This window comes from Lissotriton vulgaris, chromosome 4_1 (genome assembly GCF_964263255.1).
Source record: "Lissotriton vulgaris chromosome 4_1, aLisVul1.2, whole genome shotgun sequence".
NCBI classification, from domain to species: Eukaryota; Metazoa; Chordata; class Amphibia; order Caudata; family Salamandridae; genus Lissotriton; species Lissotriton vulgaris.
In genome coordinates this window covers 780,838,396-780,860,546 of record NC_141691.1, presented here as the reverse complement: position 1 = coordinate 780,860,546, position 22,151 = coordinate 780,838,396, and positions in this window count along the sequence as shown.

Genomic DNA, 22,151 nt, shown 5'->3' with positions numbered 1-22,151 from the left:
ACAGCAAAAGCTTGGCTGCAGGGCCAGCCCCTGGCTGGGCCCTGCACCCAACTGCAGGTAGATAGCCATGATCCCATTATGCACAGCAGTAGGCTATGTATAGCCTGGGGTTCGCTGCATGTCCTGGCATCCAGCCAAGCTTTGCGCCCAACCCCCACTTCTTCTGGCCAACACCCCCATGGCTAGACTTCTCAGCAAGAGGTTGGCCGCAGGGTCCTTGCCTTTGACCAGGCCCGAGCTCAACCCCCATGAACGCCAATCTCTCATGGACTCCCACTCCACATTTTAGTTATTAATTTAACTTCTAATTTGTTTGTGGTATCACAGGGCTCTCAGCGTGCTACTTCCAGATAGTAGCCCGTCACCCAATGAAGCTTGCACAGACCTTCTATACCCTGGGGGTGAAGCTTGCCAGTCTCCTCTTGTGGGAATCCTGCCATACCTCATAAAAGGGTTGCACTGGGTCCCTTGGGTGTACCATGATACTGGCAAATAAAAAAATATAGATTTTTGTGCCATGAGAGGATACCTTGGATCCCCCACCAGTACTATGGAGTCAGGGTATCCCTAGCTAGCCACCTAATACTTTCTTTATTTCACTAAAGAATGAGACAACCAAGTCTTCCAGTAGCAGCGAGCCAATCAAGTCCTACAGTACATAAAAGGCTGACAGGAGAAAAAGCTCCCTTGGCCAATCATAGGGCCATATTTTTTAAATTACTGTACTGTGGGACTCCCATGAAGCCAACTATCTGAATATATCTAATTGTTTAAACCCTTCATGACCACCTCGAGCACCTCTTTAGAAGCTAATTTCTCAAAAATGGCTGGCTGAGTTTACATTAAATAACAAACAGAACGCTTTCCAAATAAAGTTCTAATTTTCTGCCAAATTTGGGGTAATTCCACTCAGTCCATTTTTTTTGTATTGCTTCCCAAAATTTCCAGTGAGAATTAATATGGGAAGCCAATGTTTTTGGACTCTCCATTTTATTTTGCTCCCACTTGACATGTCACTCTGAAACTTCCCAGGAAAGAGCTGAGGTGAGTTACATTTTTTGGGAATAAAATTGTGCAGATCCATCAAACGGTGCAAAAGGTATTAGTAAAACGAATAACGGTCTTCCTATGGAATCTCTGGCCTAACTATGTTGCGAGGATGCAGCCTAACAGCTAGGGTGGTCAATCCAAAATCTGGGGAACCGGGTTCGAGTCTCAGCAATGGCACTCAAAATCCTGTGATTCCGGGGAAATCACGTAATCTCCCTGTTCCTAACAAAAAAATATTATGTGTCCTTGTGTAACGCAACTGTGCTCATGTAAAGCACTCCGATACCTGATACATTTGTTGCAAGTTTGCGCTATATAAAATTACGGGAGAAAAAAAACTATAAGCAGTGGCAAATGCCACTGTGTGATGTATATAAATATATACATATATCTTCCCTCCTGCCCACCGACCACATCCAACCTGCGGAGCCAGTGAGAGAGTGGGATCAGGTCCTGCTAACAATAACACAAAACTCCCCTGCATCCAAAATCCATGTAGGACAAGAATCTAGCACTCCAGAAGGTTCAAAGCATGAAAAGTCTATATATATATATATATATATATATATATATATATATATATATATATATATATATATATATATATATATATATATATATATATATATATATATATATATATATATATATATATATATATATATATATATATATTTATGTTATATACTAGCAATTGCCAGTAGATAGTTATAGTTAGGACCTAGTTTCCATAGGAAAAGCATTTATTCTTTTCCCAATAACTTTGGCGCTAGTTGACGAATCTTTGAGAAATTTTCAAAACTAGTGAGGCGTTCCAGTCAGCTCCTATCCTAAACGTTTTGGGGTGATTTGGTAAGTGAGAAAAAAGGGGGCCCCAAAACATGTTTTCAACATGTTTATTTCCATACGAAACTTTAGACACGACTACATCCTGAACTGCTGAACGGAATGACACCAAATTTAGCAAAAGGGTAGCCCTTATTTCAGAAAGAAATCTTTTTGTTAAATGGTGTAAATCAGTTCAGTAGTTCCTGAGAAATACAAAAAAAAAGAGGTCGGAAAATGAATTTCCTATAGGAAACTTTAGACACGGCTACAGCTTGAAATGCTGAACGGAATTACACCAAGGTAGTTCTTGGTTCAGAAAGTGCCCTTTTTAGGTCTTGCCTACGCAGTACGTGCAAGTGTGGCGATTCACTTGCGGGAGCGCACAGCGCCATATGGTAGCAATTATCGCTTCTGGTGCTGCTCGCTCTCGCAAGTGAAATGCTTTCACTCGCCCCTCCTCTCGCCCCTCCCCCTGCTGCCTCCTTTTAATGTGAGGAACGTGCTTGTTTTTTTTTTGTATCCCATCTTACTTTTCGTTCGATGGCCATACAGTCTTGTTTTTTTTAGGGTTGAGGGGTACACAGTAATCCTGGAGTGGAGGGTCACATACTCTGTAAATACAAAGGCCTGCTGCTGGCTCTGAAATATTTCTGAATTATTCTTGGGTAAACAAATGTTGTTGGATTTGGCGCACTGTTAGAACTGGTCACGAACGTAGGCAACAGTTTCACATATACATGGGAAAATATTTGTTTGTGGTTGGTGGTCTTTGTAATGTTTTGGAGTTATTCCTGAGTAAATTAATGGTGTTTAAAATGGACACACCCATACTTTTTCATTTAATATACATCAATGTCCATCCATGATCATTCATCTTATGTGTTTTGGTTTTACGAAAGGAATAAATACCTTTCAAGCTTTTGCATGAGCAGCCTTAGAGCCTTTTGCAGGAAGCTGCAGCCTTTCATTGCAAGCGGATTCAGGTGCCATTTGTGTCGCTCATGGGCGAGCAATTAGCAACCATTTCGCTGTTACCAGGAACTGTTGTTAAATGGTGCTCTTTAGCAAGATAAACTCTTACTATTCGGACATGTACTCCAATTAGCCACTGTCATATACAGTTGAGGCATTCCATCAAACTACTATATTGGTTAGCTTAGCCATGAACTGAAAAACAATATGGCAATACTCCTAGGGAGACCAACCGCCTTTTGTCCGTAATTTTGTCCATCACAGGGAGCAGCACTGCTTCCTTGTGAGAAGCCTTAGACCCTTGATGGGGCGCCACGCGCTCCTCCTAGAGCACAAGAGCAGCCCCACCCGCCCTTTGTCATTCTGTATGGGGCTGATGATTGCCACATACAGAATGACAATGGGCCGTCTGGAGTGTTACTGCATGTGGTGGGCCTCCTCCTGCCTCGGTCTAGGGCAGCGCGTTTTGGAAGAAATGTGCAAACACGCAAATGCTGCTACAGAATCCAGTTCATTCAAAGAAGCTGGTGAAACAAATTAAAAAGAAGGGGCCCAGGCTAGAGTTCTTTCTGGCTCATCATTTTAGAAAAGTGCAGTTTCAATATTATATTGAACAAAGCTATGGTTGCTGCATTTCTATTTTATGCATCTAACAACCACTGACGAAGCCAATACTTCTGGCTTGTTGTAGGTGTAACGTTACTTGTTATATATCTGGATACAATGACAGAAGAGGCAAAATACCAGTCCAGTGGCACACTATGCTAAACACAGATTTTTATCTTAGGTGTTTTAAGCCCCACCCTTAATTACATCGGACACCCCCTTTTGAGAGACGACCCCCCTTTTTTTCATCCCGCTTAAAGCCCTGGAAACAACACCATGTCACAGTCACCTCACATCCTGGCACTGTGCATCATGCATGACTCATGACTTCTACTTTTTCAGATTGCCTTTGTGCAGGGGCATAGTGAACGCTACCTCAACTCCATCCCTTGCTTTAGGAACTACAGCAAGGGTGACATTTTTGATGGGTCTCTTCTGTCTGGAACTCTGCAGACGAAGGCTCATTAATATGAAAAGGTTGGTGAGTGAGTAAGTGAAGAGATGAATGGAGGGCTGGATGGATTGGTGAATGGATGATTGAAAGGTGAATAGATGGGTAATGGGCGAAAGGATGGATGGATGAGTGAAAGGGTGGATGATCGGTGAGTGAATGGGTGGATGGATGACTGAACGATGGATGAGTGATAGGGTCAATGGATGGTTTCATGAGTGGATGAGTAGTAGCAGAGCCCAAGTCCTAAAAAAAGAAGTGGGGGGACGCGTCCACTGGAAGTGACGTCACAACAGGAAGTGACATCACGAAAGGTGGCTTGCACCATCGGGCTCATTGCCTCCCCTCGCTCACCCCTTAGATGCGATTGCATCTGAGGAGTCAGCTCGTGAGCAGCATGCTGTGAGCTCCGAGCTACTCGTCCCAGAGAGGCCAAAGAGTGAAGTCCAACTGTTTGGCAGGGGGGACGGCGTCCACCCGGTAAAATAAGTGGGGGGACGCCGTCCACCCGCGTGGTACCCCGACTCGAGTCCTGGGTGGGTGGATGGATGGAAGGAAGGATGGCTAAGTGAAAGGGTCAATGGAGAGACAAAGGGAGGATGGGTGGATGACTGAAAAGGTGAATGGGTGGAAGGATGAGTGACTGGATGGATGAGTAAGTGAAAGGATATCTGGATGGGTGAAAGAGTAAATGGATGGAAGAGTGGATGAATTAGTGTACGAATGGATAGGGTGAAAAGGTGGATAGATGGATGAGTGAAAGTGTGGATAGAGGGATGGATGAGTGAAATGATGGCTGGAAGGATACACTATGGATAGGTTTGCAAATGGATGAATATGTTTGGATATAAATGGGATTACTTATATACCATTGCGCGACCTCCTTTGATGTGTCTGTAAAACCTACCTTTTGTCCCGAAGATTTGTCCTGAATTTTGATCCCCTGTCCTGAATTTTTGTCCTGAATTTTGACCCTTTGTCCTGAATTTTTACACTCACCGTCCTGAATTTGCGCCCTTGCAGTTGGTCACCCTAAATACGCCCAGTACCTTTAGTGGGATGTAAAACTGGGGGGTCTCTTAAAGGGGCGTGGCCGACGTAATCAAGGGTGTGGCTCTGAACCCAGGATCCCAGCCACGGCGCTCCTCATGTTGCTGTTCCAGCGCTTGTATTTTCTCACACGGGGTTACCTGCAGTCGCCTTGGAGCGGCACACCACACAGGATTCGCATCTCTTCTTTGCCCCAGTTCTAGCTTTACTTTGAAGTGCTCTCCATCCCATCCCTACCTGCCGGCTTTCCATTAGTCACACTTGTTCACCACTTCAGATGAATGTCCTGCTTTTCAGGCCCATAATAATTTCCTTTTGTTGCTGGAAGCCTCCCATGTCTGCGTCCATTAAAAAGAAAGCTCAGCGGGTTAATCTGCCAAGAATTATGTGCAATCTGCATATCAAGAGTTTTGTTGATTCAGCCGGGCGGATTGAATACATTTCATTCAGAGGTGGGTGACTCCAGTACTACTTTTGACCCCTGATCACAACTAGGGGCTAATTCCGTTTCTGATGAAAACTCCTGTTGTGCCTGAAACGGATTCCAATTAAGACTGAATTTAAGATTGTTATTTGCCCGTGCTCAAATTGCACACCCACATTGGCAATAATTTTTCCTCCGGTAAAACATGGTGAGTACCTTCATTGAAAACAGTGTAAAATTCCGATTTGCACACCAATTTGACAAAAAATAATCAGATTTTAAATTAGCACATAGGCATCTGGTTAGGGGGTGCAATTGTCCACTCGAATCGGACGGAGTTCGACACTTTGGAATGATGAATAACATGAATAGTGTGTTATTCCACACTCAGGTCTGCACAAACAGTGCTGTCTGTTATCATCAGCCATGGGTGGAAACACACTCACTCACTCTCACACACACACTCACTTGTTTTTACAGCGAGATTGCTGACGTTTCTTGCATTTGCCATGTCAAGATTAGAATACTTATTTTTTTGTTAAACTATTTATTTTTGCTTTTTTGGCCTTTAATCTTCCCTCCCCTCCCTAACATGAGTAGATTGGGCTCCGATATGTTATTTGTACATTAGTTTGCAGTCGCCTTTTCTACTGTACGTGTTTCGCTATTTCCTTTCAGTACCGTGGTGCACTGCTGGGAACTACCTGGCACAGGCTCGGTCCTCCTTTTCATTGCTCGGTAATTGTAAAGCAGGAAATATTAGAGAGACGCAGCTGGATGAAAATAGATTCTGATCTCAAATGGTGGGGTGAGTAAACTTCCTTTAGGCGTAGTTTGGATGCCACCAGAGGAACCATTCTGTGCATGCATTCTATTTACAATGCACAAAGCTACCTATGTATATAAATATATATGTAGAACAAAAAAAGCGTATCAGCTGTGCATTTATGTATTCATTTTGCGCGTTGCATTTTTGGTTATGGATTAAATCAAATAACAAAATTGTATACAAGTAACATCCGCATGTGGCTGGAATTCAGGGGAAGCCAGAACAGAAACAATTGTGAAAAATTAGAAGCAACATCCTTTAACGGGACATTTAGGGACATATTAATGGCATTGTTGTCACTCTCAGGGCCCACAGGCTGCACTACCTCTAGCCACAGCATGACAGTTAACCAGTGGCATTTGAAGTAACAGTAGATGTCGTAGCACCCATGATAATGTGCTGCATGTTAGTTAATGTTAATGTTAGTAGGTATTTGTAAGCGCTCGTACGCCCGGGGGCTTCATGGCGCTGTAGAAAGGAACGAACGCAAAGGTCACAGAAGAGAGGGAGCAGCTCAGCAATGCGCCTGAGTGAAGAGCCAGGTTTTCAGGGAGTGTCTAAAACTGAGGATGTTGTCATTCAGTTTCAGATGAAGGGGAAGGGAGTTCCAAAAGCCAGCTGCAAGATGGTCAAAACAGCTGCCTCCAAGACGTTTCCTCTTATAAGGTGGGACAGTCAAAAGAAATTTGTGGATAGACCGGAGATTGCGGGAAGGAGTGTATCTTTTAAACATGTCTCTGATGAAAAGGGGGCCAGAGTCGTGCAGAGATTTGAATAAAATACACCCTGTTTTAAAAGCCACGCGCTGCTCCACGGGCAGCCAGTGTAGCTGTTTCAGGCCAGATCTAATAGACTGCCTCTTGGATAGGTTCAGGAGGAGTCTAGCAGCCTGATTCTGAACCAGCTGAAGGCGTTTTAGCTCTCCAGCTTGAATGCCAAGATAGAGACTGTTGGAAAAATCTAGTCTGGACAGAACCAGGGAGATGACAATCTGGGTGAGGGCAGCTGGGGAAAAGAAGCTGGCGATTTTCTTGATCTTCTTCAGCTGGAAAAAACTAGCTGAAACAACTGTTCCTACTTGTTTTTTGAGAGAAAGATCCTCGCTGATGTATATTCCCAGACTCTTGACCGAGGAGGACTTGGATGGAGGGGTTCCCAAACTGGGAGGCCAAAAGCTAAGGTTCCAACTAAGAACACTCTGCCCCGGCAAGACCAGTTCGGTCTTGCCAGGGTTAAGTTTCAGATGACTGCAGTTCATCCAGTTTAAGATGTGGGACATAGTATTTTGAAATTCAACCACAGCGTCCTTGGTGTTTAAAGGAAAGATGAGCTGCAAATCGTCTGCATAGTTGAAAATTGTCACCTTGGCCCTCCTAAGGGAGTGCAGGAGGGGGCATAAATATAAATTAAAAAGCAGGGGAGATAACGAAGAGCCCTGCGGGACTCCACAGGTAGAAGGTATGGTGGGGGCAGTGAAAGGTCCCAGTCTGACAGCCTGAGTGCGCCCAGTGATAAATGAGCGAATCCAGCTCAGAGCCAGGCCCCTGAGACCTGCCTGCTCGACACGGTCGACCAAGATGTTATAGTCGACCGTGTCGAATGCAGCCGAGAGGTCCAGTAGTACCAAAGCCTGATGTATTCCCTCATCCGCATTCCGTCTCAGAGTATTCTGTACCGAGAGAATAACCGCCTCGGTAGAGTGACATGGGCGGAAACCAGCCTGGTTCGGCGCAAAATACTCCGATTCTTCCAAAAATTTGGAGATGCTGTTACAGACATGAGCCTCCAAAAGTTTGGCACAGTAGGGCAGCAGGGATATGGGCCTATAATTTTGCATGGCTAAATACTTCTTCGGTCCCAAAGGTGAGACCTATTGGCTATGCCAATGCTTGTGTTTAAATGGTGCAAATCCTTCAGTAGTTGCTGAGAAAATCAAAACATAAAGTTTCGATATTTAGAGGTGCAGTGGATCTGCGTACCCTCCCGACCACAAGCTTTGTTCTAATTGAGTGTCAACACTGCAAACCAGGAATTGTTGGCAGCCATCTTGTGACTCGGTAAAACAGAGTCACAAGAAAACAGAAAAAGAAACGCGGTAAACAAGAAAAGGGGGTAGGGTAGAAACACCCTGACCCTAGGCCTGCTCAAGGGACCCCACAAGGACCCCCTGGGCCAAAAAAAGCATTAAAAAATATATTTGAGATTTGCGGGCCCAGCGCAAATTTCGGCCGGAAATAAATAAAACGAAGCGTGGGCTCCTGTGCTACGTTATTATTTAGCCCCCGGGTGAGCCAAGTCCTGGCGGCATGCAGTATTGTAATTGGCAGGCTCAGGGAGGCCCCCAAAGCATGGGGACCACTACCCCTCCGCCTTTCCTTAAATATTTGCAGGAGCACAGAGCCCCCCCGCCGCCCCGGGGACCGCTACCCCAGAGGTTGTTTTTTTTATCTGTTGGGGGCCTCCAAGGCCCCACCAAGCCCCGGAGACGGCCACCCCCGGAGCTTTTCTTGAATATTTGCGGGGGTCATATGCCCCCCGCAGTCCCGGGGACCGCCATCCCCGGGGCTTGTTTTAAAAAAAAAATATAGAACCAGTGTGGGGGGCTCGAGCCCCCCACATGCGCCGGGGACTGCCACCTCTCGGGGGCACTAAGTATTCAAATATGGGGGTCCGCAACAGACCCCAGAGCCCCCCCAGAGCCCCCAGGACCACCACCTCGGGGCTGTGCACTCGTAGGGAAGGGACCGCAAACCCCCCAGGAGTCGGCTCCTGCAGTGTCCCGGGGTGCCCACCCCGGGGACACTGCTGTTTGTAATGACAGGTCAGGAGCCGTGCGGATTTGCTTCATTGAAGCGAGAGCAGCGTAACCTGCTCTCGCTTCAATGAAGCAAAGCAGAATTGCTATTCCACAATGGGAGCCCCACGTCAGCAGCTTCCCATGTGGGAAAGCAAAGCTGACAACTGCAGGACGCAGGGAGCCGGTGGGACCCTTGGGGGCATTGGGGCTCCACCCATGGTCCCCAATGGATAGTGCCTGCTCCGGGGATGGGGTCTCCGGGGCTAGAAGTGGCCCGGGAGAGGGGCACGCTGACCCCTCCCCAACAAATAAATTAATAAAGGCCAGCCAGGGAGATTGGGTCCCCTGGGTCAATATAGGCCTCAGGAAGGGGTCCACGCAGCCCCCTTCATAAAAACCAAGCACATATGTGGACCCCCCGGGGTGGAATTGGCCACAGGAGGGGGGCTCACGCGGCCCCTTTCCCGTTCATATAGATATATATATTTTTAAAAAGGGGTCAGGCTCTGGGGGAGGGGGACACCAGGGCCCAAAGAAAGGAAAAAGAAGGGGGGCCACCCAGCACCCCTTCTAAAACATTTTCTTTTTAAAAAGACGTGATCGTGCCCGAGGCCCCGTGCCCGAGGCCCTGTAACCTCCCAGCAACACTCTGCAAACTTGCCCTGTGGCGCGTTTTACATTGGGGAATTTATTCCCCTTGAATACTGGGGGTCCCTGGGGGCCAACTAGCTCACCAGATACCTCCAATAAGTGCCACAGGGCTGCGTTGCAGAGAGGTGGTCCAGACCATGCCCCTTTTTACACTTCTCTGGAATGCAGCTCTGTGGCACGTACAAGAGGTACCTGGTGGGGTAGTTGGACCCCAGGGACCCTCAGGATTCAAGGGGACTTAATCTCCCAACTTAAAATGTGCCACAGGCGCGTTTGCACAGTGGTGAAGGGAGGGGCGGGGCCTGAGCTGACAAGTGTGCAAACACTCCCTGTGTCGCGTTGTAAGTTGGGGAATTAATTCCTCTTCAATCCTGAGGGTCCCTGGTGGACAACTAGCCCACCAGGTACCTCCAGTAATAACCACTGTGTTGCAGAGAGGTGATCCAGGTCACGCCCCTTTTTATACCTCTCTGCAACACAGCTCTGTGGTGCTTACTGGAGGTACCTGGTGGGCTAGTTGGACCCCGGGGACCCTCAGGATTCAAGGGGACTTAATCTTCCAACTTACAAAGCGCCAGGGGGTTCATTTGCAGAGTGGTGGAGAAAGGGGGCATGGCCTTTGTCTACCTCTCACCAATCCCACTGTGTGGGGCTTACTGGAATTTGAATTTACAACAATTTATATAGCACACTTATACCATGCGGTTTCATGGCGCTAGGAGGACGCTTAGCCAGAGGTGAGTAGTAGGGGAAGCAAGATGCTAGGATGGAAAAGCACGGGAGAAAAGAAAGGTCTTAAGTGCTCTACGGAAATCAGAATAGGAGGGGATAGATCTAATGTGGAAGGGGAGAGAGTTCCAAAAAGTAGGGGCAAGGACCCTGAATTTCAGGCCCCCGGATTTGTTTTTCTTAAACCGGGGGACAGAGAGCAGAAATTTAGTAGAGGAGCAGAGTTCTCTGTTGGGGCAATAAGTGCTGATGGCGGAGGAGATGAAGTCAGGGGCAGTCCCCGCCAAGGCCTGAAAAGTAGTGCATCCCAATTTAAAGAGAGCCCGCTCTTTAATGGGGAGCCAATGAAGGGGTTGGAGAAGGGGAGTGACGTGATGGAATCTGGGTAGGCCATGGATCAGGCGAGCAGCCTGATTCTGGACTAGCTGGAGACGGTGGAAAGCATAGGCGGGAGCTCCATTATATACAATGTTCCCATAGTCCAGCCGGGACAGAACCATCGCCATCAGGATAAGTTTAAGGGCGGGAACAGAGAAGAACCGGGAGATTTTACGTATAGTGCGAAGGGCAAAGAAACAGGAGGAGACAACAGAATTGATCTGAGTGTGGGGGGTGAGATGCTTGTTGAGTGAGATTCCTAGAGTTTTTACGGAAAGAGAGGGAGTGGGGGAAGTACCCAGGGAAGGGGGCCAAAAACTGGGGGACCAGGGACTGGGGGTGCTACCAGTAACAACAAGTTCCGTCTTATCAGGATTTAATTTCATATGGTTGCCGTTCATCCAATAGCTGATGAACAGCATGACCGACTGGAAGTTGAATATACTGGTAGGTGAATGTGACAGGTGGAAGATGAGTTGGAGGTCATCGGCGTAATTGTATACGGTGACCTCCATGTTTTGAAGTGCAGAGATAAGAGGATAGATGTATAGGTTAAATAATAACGGAGAGAGGGAAGAACCCTGGGGAACACCACACCGGACTGAGTGGGGGGGGCGATGAATTCGGCCAGGTGAACGGCCTGGGAGCGATCACTCAGAAAGGAGCTGATCCAGGCCAAAGCAGGGCCCTCAATGCCCGCCGCCCTGACATGGGTGAGAAGGATAGAATGGTCAACCGTGTTAAAGGCGGCGGAGAGATCTAAAAGGACCAGGGCCTGGGGCGTATTGGTATCAAGCCCCTCTCTGAGGTCGTCCATCACAGAAATAACCACCTTCTCGGTGGAGTGCCGAGGGCGAAAGCTGGCCTGCCAGGAAGCAAATCCCCCGCTTTCCTCAATGAAGGCACCTAGGACCTGAGTAACATGGGCCTCCAGGGCCTTGGCCAGAAAGGGGAGGAGGTAAAAGGTATGCTAGTTGGCCTCTAAAGGACCCCCAGCAGTGAAGGGGACTTCAATCGCCATCCAAGAGTGTGCCAGGGAGAGCGTTGGTAGAGTGGTGGGCAAAGTGGGCATGGTCTGGTACGAGTACTTACCAAAGCCGCTGTGTGGGACTGACTGGAGGTAATAGTTTGGGAAGTTGGCCCCCAAGGATGTCCTTGGGGGCCACCTTATCCTCTTGTTACCTCTAGTAAGTCGCACACAGTGGGATTGCTAAGACGTCTTCGGAGGCCATGACCCCCTTACTCTATCAATCTGCCAACATGCCTCGTAGCAGACTACGAGATGGGGGATGAAGTCCAATTTAGTCCTGAGGGAGTTTGGGGGCAAGAATCCCTCCTGCTACCTCCTGTAAGTCCTACGCAGCGGAATTCCTGACCGTTGGTTGGACGCCCAGCACCCTCTCTCCACCACTCTGCAAACGCGACTACTAGTTAAAGTAGCATATTTCTGCACCTCTGACTTAGAGGTAATTTTAATTCCCCTGCCCTATTATGTACTAGGGCCTTACAGAGAAGGTCATGCTAATCACAGGGTACCCCAATGCATAGTGTTCCCTAGTGTATGTAGGTATTTTCACTGGATTCTAAGTGTCTTTTAGCATAGCACTGGGTCTAGACCTAGTTAGTCAGAGTCAGTTACCACCGGTACCCGTCTGAAAAAGTTGTGGGCACAGGATGATTTTGCAACAAGGCCTCTTTCTGCTCCTCTGTTAGTTCTTTCTGCACATGGACTTATGTTGCTTCTTTGTGCATTTCTTTTGCTTCTTTCTTCATTTCCTTTGCTTCGTTCTGTGTGTTTGTTCTTCTTTCTTCACATGTCCTACCTCTATAGACATAGTTACGAGCTACCATTTAAAAAACCTTCGAAATTCACTTAAGAAACCATAGGTTTCAGGCATGTTATAGTTAGAAATTAGCATTTGAAAAGCCTTTGAAATTCAATGAAAACCCCATAGGTTTCAGACATGTTATAGTTGAAAATTAGCATTTAAAAAACCTTTGAAATTCACTGAAAAATATAGGTTTCAGGGGCATTATAGTTAGTTGAACATTTCACTTGTACAAAACCAGTGAAGTTCCCCCGAGGTACTCACACACCTAGTCAGTCATGCAAATAATTAATCGACTCCCATTTACTCATCTATACAGTTATACACACACACGCTCACTTACTCGTACAAATACTAGCACATTCTTATGCACTCATACAATCACTGATACAAGCACACACTCATCCATACAACCACTCTCACAATCACACACTCTCACTTATGGACATTTATATACTCTAACACACATATAGGCTGCCTTTCACATATGTTGCTACACCTACTTGTTTGCATTACGGATTTCCTTGTTTTAATTGCAGAGGCATAGCAGCATCTTCTTCAGCACTTCAGCGCACCAGCCGACCCTTCGCCGCACCCGCTTCGCGGGTGCCGCTTCGCAATGTGGGACATTGGGCTGCATCACCGACGGAGCACGGACCAAGGCGGCACCGGGTGAGAGGCATCAGCGGGGCTGCGAGCGTGCGGGGACTCCAATACCCAGGAGTCCCTGCAAGACCGACGGCCAGCTTCGGGTCCGCTCTCCCTGCTGGCCCGCCCCCCGCCCAACTGAGGCCTTTTAAAAGCGTCCCTGACCATCCACTTGTGGGACACCTACTTGTTTGCATTACGGAGGTCCTTGTTTTAATTGCAGAGGCATAGCAGCATCTTCTTCAGCACTTCAGCGCACCAGCCGACCCCTCGCCGCACCCGCTTCACGGGTGCCGCTTCGCGGGTGCCGCTTCGCAGTTTGGGACATTGGGCTACATCACCGACGGAGCACGGACCAAGGCGGCACCGGGTGAGAGGCATCAGCGGGGCTGCGAGCGTGCGGGGACTCCAATACCCAGGAGTCCCTGCAAGACCGACGGCCAGCTTCCGGTCCGCTCTCCCTGCTGGCCCGCCCCCTGCCCATCACGACCCCTATATCATTTCTTCAAACTCCCGCAGCGCGGGACGCAGCCAGGGGCGAAGACTGGGCAAAGACAGGGCCGTTTCAGGCCGTTCCAGACCGAACAAGACCGGACCGGGCCACCTCCCTTGGCAGTATTTGTTACGGTATCCTGATTTATCAGTGTTTGATTATTCCTTACCCACCTTTTAAATCATGTCGGTTCGTGAAACACGGAGCAGGGCCACAAAAACTGGGAAAAAGGCTACAGGGACCCTGGATGACTTTATCACAAGAACTAGTTTATCTATTGACAATGAGATCACTAAACTTCAGCATAGAGTCTCCCTGGAGTTAGAGTCTGCAAGAAGGTTGTCAACTGAACTAGCACTAAGGAAAAAATCCTCGTTGGGTAGCATTGCCTCTTTGAAAACTCCTGAGCGTACCTCTGGCCCCGCACCAATTATCACCTTGGCCGAGGTACATCCTATTCCTGAGGAACCAGCTCCCTCCGTCAACCTTAATATAGACCCCTCAAGGCTATCCGTCAGTGTTGTATCTGAAAGTATTCTATCCTCAGATCCACTGATTGAGACCATTGAGGGGGAAAAGGTGTCGGGGGAAGCGGCTCAGAATAACACGCTAGGAAAAAGGCAAAGGTAGCCTCAAGCAAATGTTTTTTAGGGAGGGCTACACAACAATCTATTGCTACTGCTACTAACGGGTCCGAGCAGACGCTCCCAACTACACAAAGTAGTAATGACAATATAGAGGTACTTAACTCGGATTTAAGGGTCGACCATTTTGTTGATGAGGGCGAGAAAACTTCCATATCCATGGGTGACCTACAAGGTGACAGGGAAGAATTTTTGAAAATAGTGTGGGAAACGCTTAAAAAACTCCTCAGGTCGTTACAGGTTAGGCTAACTGGCATTGAAAATCAACTACTTGAGGTGGAAAAGAGTGTTATAACGTTAGCTAGCCTAAGCCTTAATGGTAGTGATATCCCCACACATGTTCCGATCATGGCCCCTGTGGTATCCTCGAATACAAATCCACCTAGTGTACAGAATCAAAAAGAGGGAGTAGCAAAAAATATAAATACAAATTTGATAGCAAGTAATCAAACAAAACCTAATGCTACACCCTCGAACCAGCCATCTGTTAACACTACTAGTAAACCTTCATCGAAGGGACCTGTGCAAAGCAAGAAATCACAGTTAGCAAATGTTGGTGTCGCCCATTCTTCAGCCCCCAAAACTCCCATTTTGCAGAAGTTTCCATCTAATATACCTCCTAACAACCTCACTTCCCTGGGCTTTAATAAATCCTTGGCTGATAGATCTCTTGCCAACAGAACAAACACACATAACTATCAACCAGCCCACGCTTATAACAACTTTAAGGGAGGATATATTGATCTGCCCCCTGATGCTAGTCCTTTTGTAATTGTTCTTACTGGGGTACCTGAATCCAAACCAATATGAAGAGAATTTTTCATCCCTAAAAAATAAGGTGATCTATTGGTTAAACTCTAATAAACCAATTCCAAACCATATGAAAAGTAAACTTCTTATGGTTCGTAGAGTACCATGGGTTGGTCCCATTGCAAAGTCGATTCCGGGTGACTGTATAGTTATTTCATTCGAGGAACCCCATAGTGCTGACCAGATTTGCGCATGGAAATCATATGGAGACATGTCATCTATTGTAGCTAGACCCTTATCGTTTTTTTATCCCCCACCCAGGCCTTTAAACTACGGGTCTAACTGGAATACTGTTAAACAACACTATGGTTACGCGCCAAATCCGGCCAGACAGGTTGACCGAAACATGTGGAAGAGAATTCCTATTTTCAACAGGTTCAGCTGCCTAGACGCACTTGACTGACTTGAGACCATGCCAAACTGTATCTCAAAGCTATATGACACCTTTTGTTCACTCGGTGTTGGGTGCATTTATCATAGCTTTAGAAATAGCACTCAGAACACGGAAAGCTTTTCAGTAGCGAACCAAGTATGCCATGACATGCATGAGGGTTGTCCTGGTGAAGTAACTTGTACTGTAGTAGGGGCTTTGATCACCGAGGTAGAAAACCAAACTATCGACCCACAGCTAGATAGAGCAGATCCTCTGTCGGTATTAGTGTCGCCCATTGATGATTGTATTTTTCCTGGTAGTGGGCCAACCCCAAAGTTGCTTTTCCTGTCATGGAATATCGCTGGAGTAGGCAAAAATCTGAAAGACCCAGAATGGGCAGATTATGTCGACTCCAGTGATTTCTGCTTATTGCAAGAAACATGGGCAATGGATATTCCACACAGGATGGGATATAAAACCTTTGGTAATGAGGCAGCTCAGTCCGACAGGGGGAGGCCATCCGGGGGACTGATCATATGGCTCAAAGTTACTCTACCAATAAGGGTCGAACCAATAGATACAGGAACACCTGATATTCTGGCCCTAAAAATTGTAACCGTAAAGGGGGACGAATATTATATTATCAATGTTTACAATAGACCCCTCGGTCGTTCCAAGGTTTCACCTACTTTGGAAACTCTGGACTCCTTCCTGAAAAGGGTGGTTGGTGACGTCCCGGTGATTCTGGGAGGCGATTTAAATTGTAATTTTGAACCGATCCTTGGGATTACTGATGTCTTTGAGGACGAAGACCAAGCAAATAATATTCCCCAGCTTGAGTCTTAAAACTACGTCAAATGCACTACTCTGGCGGTCCAACTACTGAGGCTAACTGCTGATCATGGTCTCAGAGCATGTAACGGCCGCCTTCCATCCGACCTAACCAAACAGCCAACCTTTACGAAATCCAAAAAGTAATCTAGACTTCATTCTTGTCTCATTAAGTATTTGGCACTTTATAATTGATCTTAAAGTGGTAAACAGGGATGAGAGTGACCACTATCCTCTGGAACTTCGGATTGATGCACACTTGCTCAGCGACATCCCTGCCCCTATATCGACTGAGATTGCCACTGGTAAAATGTGCGAACAGGTACACATTACTAATAACAGACGTGCCTTAAAATGGCCACATATTTTATCTGAAGGTAAGACCTTAGCATTGGTCTACTCACTTTTTGGTACAATGTTCACGCCTATAGCTGGACAACCCTTCTCACCTGACCACTATGATCATTTTGTTGAACTACACAAGGTCTTTTTTAATGAACTAAGAACCTATATGTCTAAAATGCCTAGGAAAAAGCAACAAAATGTACGAGTGGGCTGCCACGGGAAGCTCTGGTATGACCACTCATGCAGGGTGGCTAAGAGGAAGCTCTTACATGCTATTAAAAACAATTCAAAAGAAGAGGTCAGACTTGCAAGGGAAGAGTATAAGCATGTCCGAAAAACCTCGAAAAAATCATGGGAAGAGTCGATTTGGGCTGATATGTTGGCTGCTGCAAAATTAAATGACAATGTTGGCTTTTGGAGGTTGGTTGCAAATGGGGGGCATGCAGGCAGAGCTGTGAAGGACACGTTCCTAGATGAATTGACATGGGTGGCACACTTTACATCTTTGTACAAACAATATGATAGTGGTGTCGATGAGATTCCATGGCTACTTCCACCTCCTGAATGTCTTGATTTCACCATGGATGAAACAAAAAGGGCAATCAACGAACTTAAAAACAGTAAGGCTCCTGGCCCGGATAAAATACTGGGCGACCTCTATAAGCACGCAATTGAAGTTTGGGCTCCTTATATAAATTGTTTGTTTAATGCTTTGTCAAAAAACGGTAAATTCCCTGATAGTTGGCGTGCAGCAGAAGTTGTTTTAATTTTCAAAAAGGGGAATAGATCTGTTCCTTCAAATTACAGACCTATTAGTTTATTGGACACCTTGCAAAAACTCTATGCCAAACATTAACTATTTCGGATAAATGATTGGCTGGAGGAGTCAACAATACTGTCTAAATTCCAAGCAGGCTTTAGGAGCAAGACCAGTACTATAGACCAGGTCTTCAGATTTTGTTGTATATATTGGAAATATGTGCACATCAGGAAAGGTCATCTGTATGTAGCGTTCGTAGACTTGCGAGCGGCATTTGACCTTGTCCCTCGGAACCTGCTCTGGAGATCCTTACATGAAGCCGGCCTGCCAGGGAGTATATTGGTACAAATAATTGAGTTGCACGCTAGAAATCATGCCAACATTAGATGGGGTCCAAATGGTGACCTTACGCGTAACATTCCAATTGAGCGTGGTGTCCGGCAAGGATGCGTCCTGGCCCCCACCCTATTTTCTATATTTGTCAATGATGTTCCTGATCACTTGAATGCCTGTAGCAATGATTCACCACAGCTTAATGGAGAGAGGGTGCCTGCGTTGCTCTTCGCGGATGATACCATCTTAATATCCCAAACCAAGAAGGGTCTCCAGGCACTCTTAAACTCCTTTGCTAGCTGCTGTGTGACCAAAGGACTAGAAATAAACGTAGACAAAACTAAATGTATGGCATTGAGCCGTAGTAGACCGGACAGAGGGAATTTGACTTTGAATGGCCAAACTATAGGAACTGTGGACAATTTTTCTTATCTGGGGGTAGTACTCGATTCAAAATTAACATGGAAGGCCCAAATCGAGAAAAGCAAGGTGTCATACGCCCATAATGTCAAACCAATCATTAATAAATTGAATGCCAGTACAATTAAGAGCGTAACCCCTGTGCTTGAACTTTTTAAATTTAAAATCTAATCTGCCGCCCTGTACGGGGCTGAGATATGGGGACCCTGGGCCAGGGAGAGCTTTCAAGGTCTGGATAACAAATTCATGAGAACAATTGTAAGGGTTCCGACTAGTACACCATTAATTCCCCTACAATTTGATCTGAATTTCAAACGAACTGATTATCTGACCATTATAAGACCATTAATGTTTTGGATAAGGATTTGGTCCACCCCAGAATTGGTAGACTACAAGAATGGCCTTCGAGAGTTACTGAATCTAGACTCCTTTAACTCCATCCTATGGTTTGGGCATATTAGAAAATGGCTTACAACACTGGGCTTGTATCGGTTGTGGGAAAATCCAGAGAATCTACCACCCTTCGCTAAGTCCATAGTAAAGAGAGCCTTTTGGTCATATATGACTAATAGGCTTGCACATGAAAGTAGAACTGGGACCTTAATACAAGATTTCTTGTCTTTTAAAGATGAACCCTGTTTTGAATCCTTTCTGGACGAAATAGAGCCTCCTATTGCGAAGTCTCTTTTTCTGAAATTCAGGTATGGGAATCTTATGTTGAATTCTAATATAGAGCGTTGGTCAAAGAAGAAATTAGAATGTGGGAGATGTCCTATGTGCTCAGTATCTTGTAAGGAGAACGAGGTCCATATGTTGTTCATATGTAAAGCGTATTCGAATGCCCGAAAAAGATGGATAAAACCCACGTGTGCGCTCCTAGGAACTAGATCTTGTCTTACAGCATATAGGATCTTAAAAACTAATACTACACAGTTTATTGTATTCAGTATAAGTAGGTTCCTCTATTCTGTGTAAATTGTTCGTAGGAAATCCGGTCAGATGCTTTAAGTATGTCTCCTTTACAAGCTTATACTTCTGCTGCTAAATGGAATATGTGTTAAAGAGGTTGACGAAAAATTAATTTTATACTGTATTTTAGAAATTCGATTGTTTTTAAAATTACTGATGTATGTATATTGCTATGATCCTCTGTTTTATGTATGTATATATGTGTGTCTTTTATGGCCAACTGACCGAAATAGATAAATAAATAAATAAATAAATATGTTGCTACTCACACATGTACCACTGAGATATACATTCACTCACTAACACACCCATACACACACTCACCCACCCATACAGTCCATCACAGATGCACTCTTGAAACCATGCACTCAGTGAATCACCAACTCACACATCTATGCATAGAGTCACACACACACCCCATCCACACAAATACTCAGGCATCCATACAGATACTCAGACAACCAATCAATACCTCATATAGACGCTCCTGTAGCTATTCACAAACCCATGCAGCCGCTTACACACAACAGACAGACGGATATAGAGATTCACACACTTTAGTCACTAGCCCATGTATTCAGTAAGATATGTTTAATCACTCACTTATAGTCAGTTACACACCTACTAAATCATCCATTCAGACACTTAAATACCCACTCATTCTTCAATACGCCTTTCCCAATATATATTAAACATATTTAAACTTTACAGAAACACACAGTCACTGGATGATGTCATCAGTGATAACATCAGTGATGTAATTTGATATGTCATCAGTGATGTCACCAGTGATGTCACTGACCATGTCATGAGTGATCTAATATGTGGCGTCATCAGCAGTGCAATGCGGGGGCACGAGTTATAGTTAGCTGAACTAACTATAACGGGGGAATTTCATTGGTTTTGTATGAGTGAAATGTCCAACTAACTATAACGCCCCTGAAACCTATGGTTTTTCAGTGAATATAGATATATTTTTGTTTTGCACTTTTGAAATGAATAAATAAACGCTATTGCGGCAGGCAGTATCGGCAAAAAGCAAGTTGTCCGTCTCTCTTTTCGGTGCCTGGAAGCACTTTTCAGTGGTAACTGGATATATTTATATATATGCATATATATATCTCGCTCACACTAACGCTCCTTCCAGGACCAATGAACCTGTGGCATCTCCCGGCGGAGCAGGCCAGTACTTTTTACCAAAAACGTCTATGCACTCAAGCCCTCTTGCAGAATAAACACACTCTCAGGGCAATATGAAATGCCAAGAATCGTATTTATTTTTCTTTTCTCATTGCGCATTTCGGCTGCACGCAGCCTTGATCACAGGACAAAGTATATCACACAGTGCTCTATATATACAAAAGTAAACATAGACAGAGGACTGCAAAATATATCGCAAGTCAAAGTTACTCATCCCATGTCGGCCATGTTGGAAGAGTCTCAGAAGAAAGTATACTAGCATTGAATCATTATGTGCAGATATATACAGTGTAGATTACTGTGGGAAATCTAAAAGGAAATAGACATAATTGCCCATATTGTACACTTGATGTGCCCCTTGTACAGAGAAAATACCCATGTCGTATCACACCACATCAAGTCAGACACAGAGAACGGACTTGCTAAATGCTAAGTTTAAATCATATTACACCAACAATGGGGGCCCCCATGTCTATTTACATAGGGCTGACACAGGTTGAGTAACTATGACTTGAAATATATTTTGCAGTTCTCTGCCCATGTTTACTTTGGTATATATCGAACACTGTGTGAAATACTTTTTTCATGTGATCAAGGCTGCGTGCCTTGTAGTCTTCCGAAAGAGACCCGAGCCTTTGGTGACACTAGCTTCATGTAGAATATGTGACGTTTTTCTGCATACAAATACCTCACATACCATCACTCTTCATGTAATCTCTCCCACTCTTCTTTCTTAATAGTCTTCCGAAAACCCATAAGGACCTGTTTGTGTTCACCTTCATCATTTTTTAATAGATTGGAGTTAGGATAGTAATTTCGAACAACTTCTCGTGTGTATTTACCACAATGTATTTTGAATTTAAGTTATAATAGTATATGTGAATTGTTTTCTATTTGTGTTGTTTTTTTAAACATTTTAATTTGATTACTCCACATTACTTTATCCTTGAAAATCTTTTAGATGTTTTGAACATGCATTAAAAAATAAATATTTGAACAAATATTTATTTTTTAATACATTTTCGTTTTTTTATTATTTACAGCATTTTTTGTATTTCAGCATCTTATTTGTGTTCTACCTTTTTTAATTTATGTTATAATATATAAATGCATTTAAATTGTGTTACTATTTATACATTGATAATAATTATATGTTTATGTGGTGTTTTATTCATTACCAAAAAATGCAATCTATACTACTATTATAAAGGAAGAACTTTGAACCTTTGAGGCGGGTAAACTCGGGAACCACAGCGCCAATCCACACACCCGATACATTGTTTTAATTGTGAGGGTGTGCAGATGGACATAGGCTATATAAACATAATAAATATACGTTATTTTAAAAATGTACCGAAAAAAAAGTAGTCCTTGGAAGAAGCGCCGGCCGCATCGTGCGTGGTGACGTGAGGAGCGCGGGGAGGAACAGCGTCCAGGAGCACGAGGAGGACCGGCGGACATGGCGCGGGGAGGAGCGGTGAGGAGCGGCGGGCGGGCGGTGAGGAGCTGCGGACAGGCGGTGAGGAGCGGCGGACAGGCGGGGAGGAACGGTGAGCGGCGGATGAGGTAGGTTATTTATTTATTTATTTATGAGCGGTGAGCGGCGGAAAAATTAAGCAAAAATGACAATCGTGAGCAAGAGGAAGCAAACGGAGTATTACAAAAGTGAGAAAAACAATGCATTACAGGAGGAAAAAGTTACGTGTGCAGGTTACAAAAGCGTACATCGTG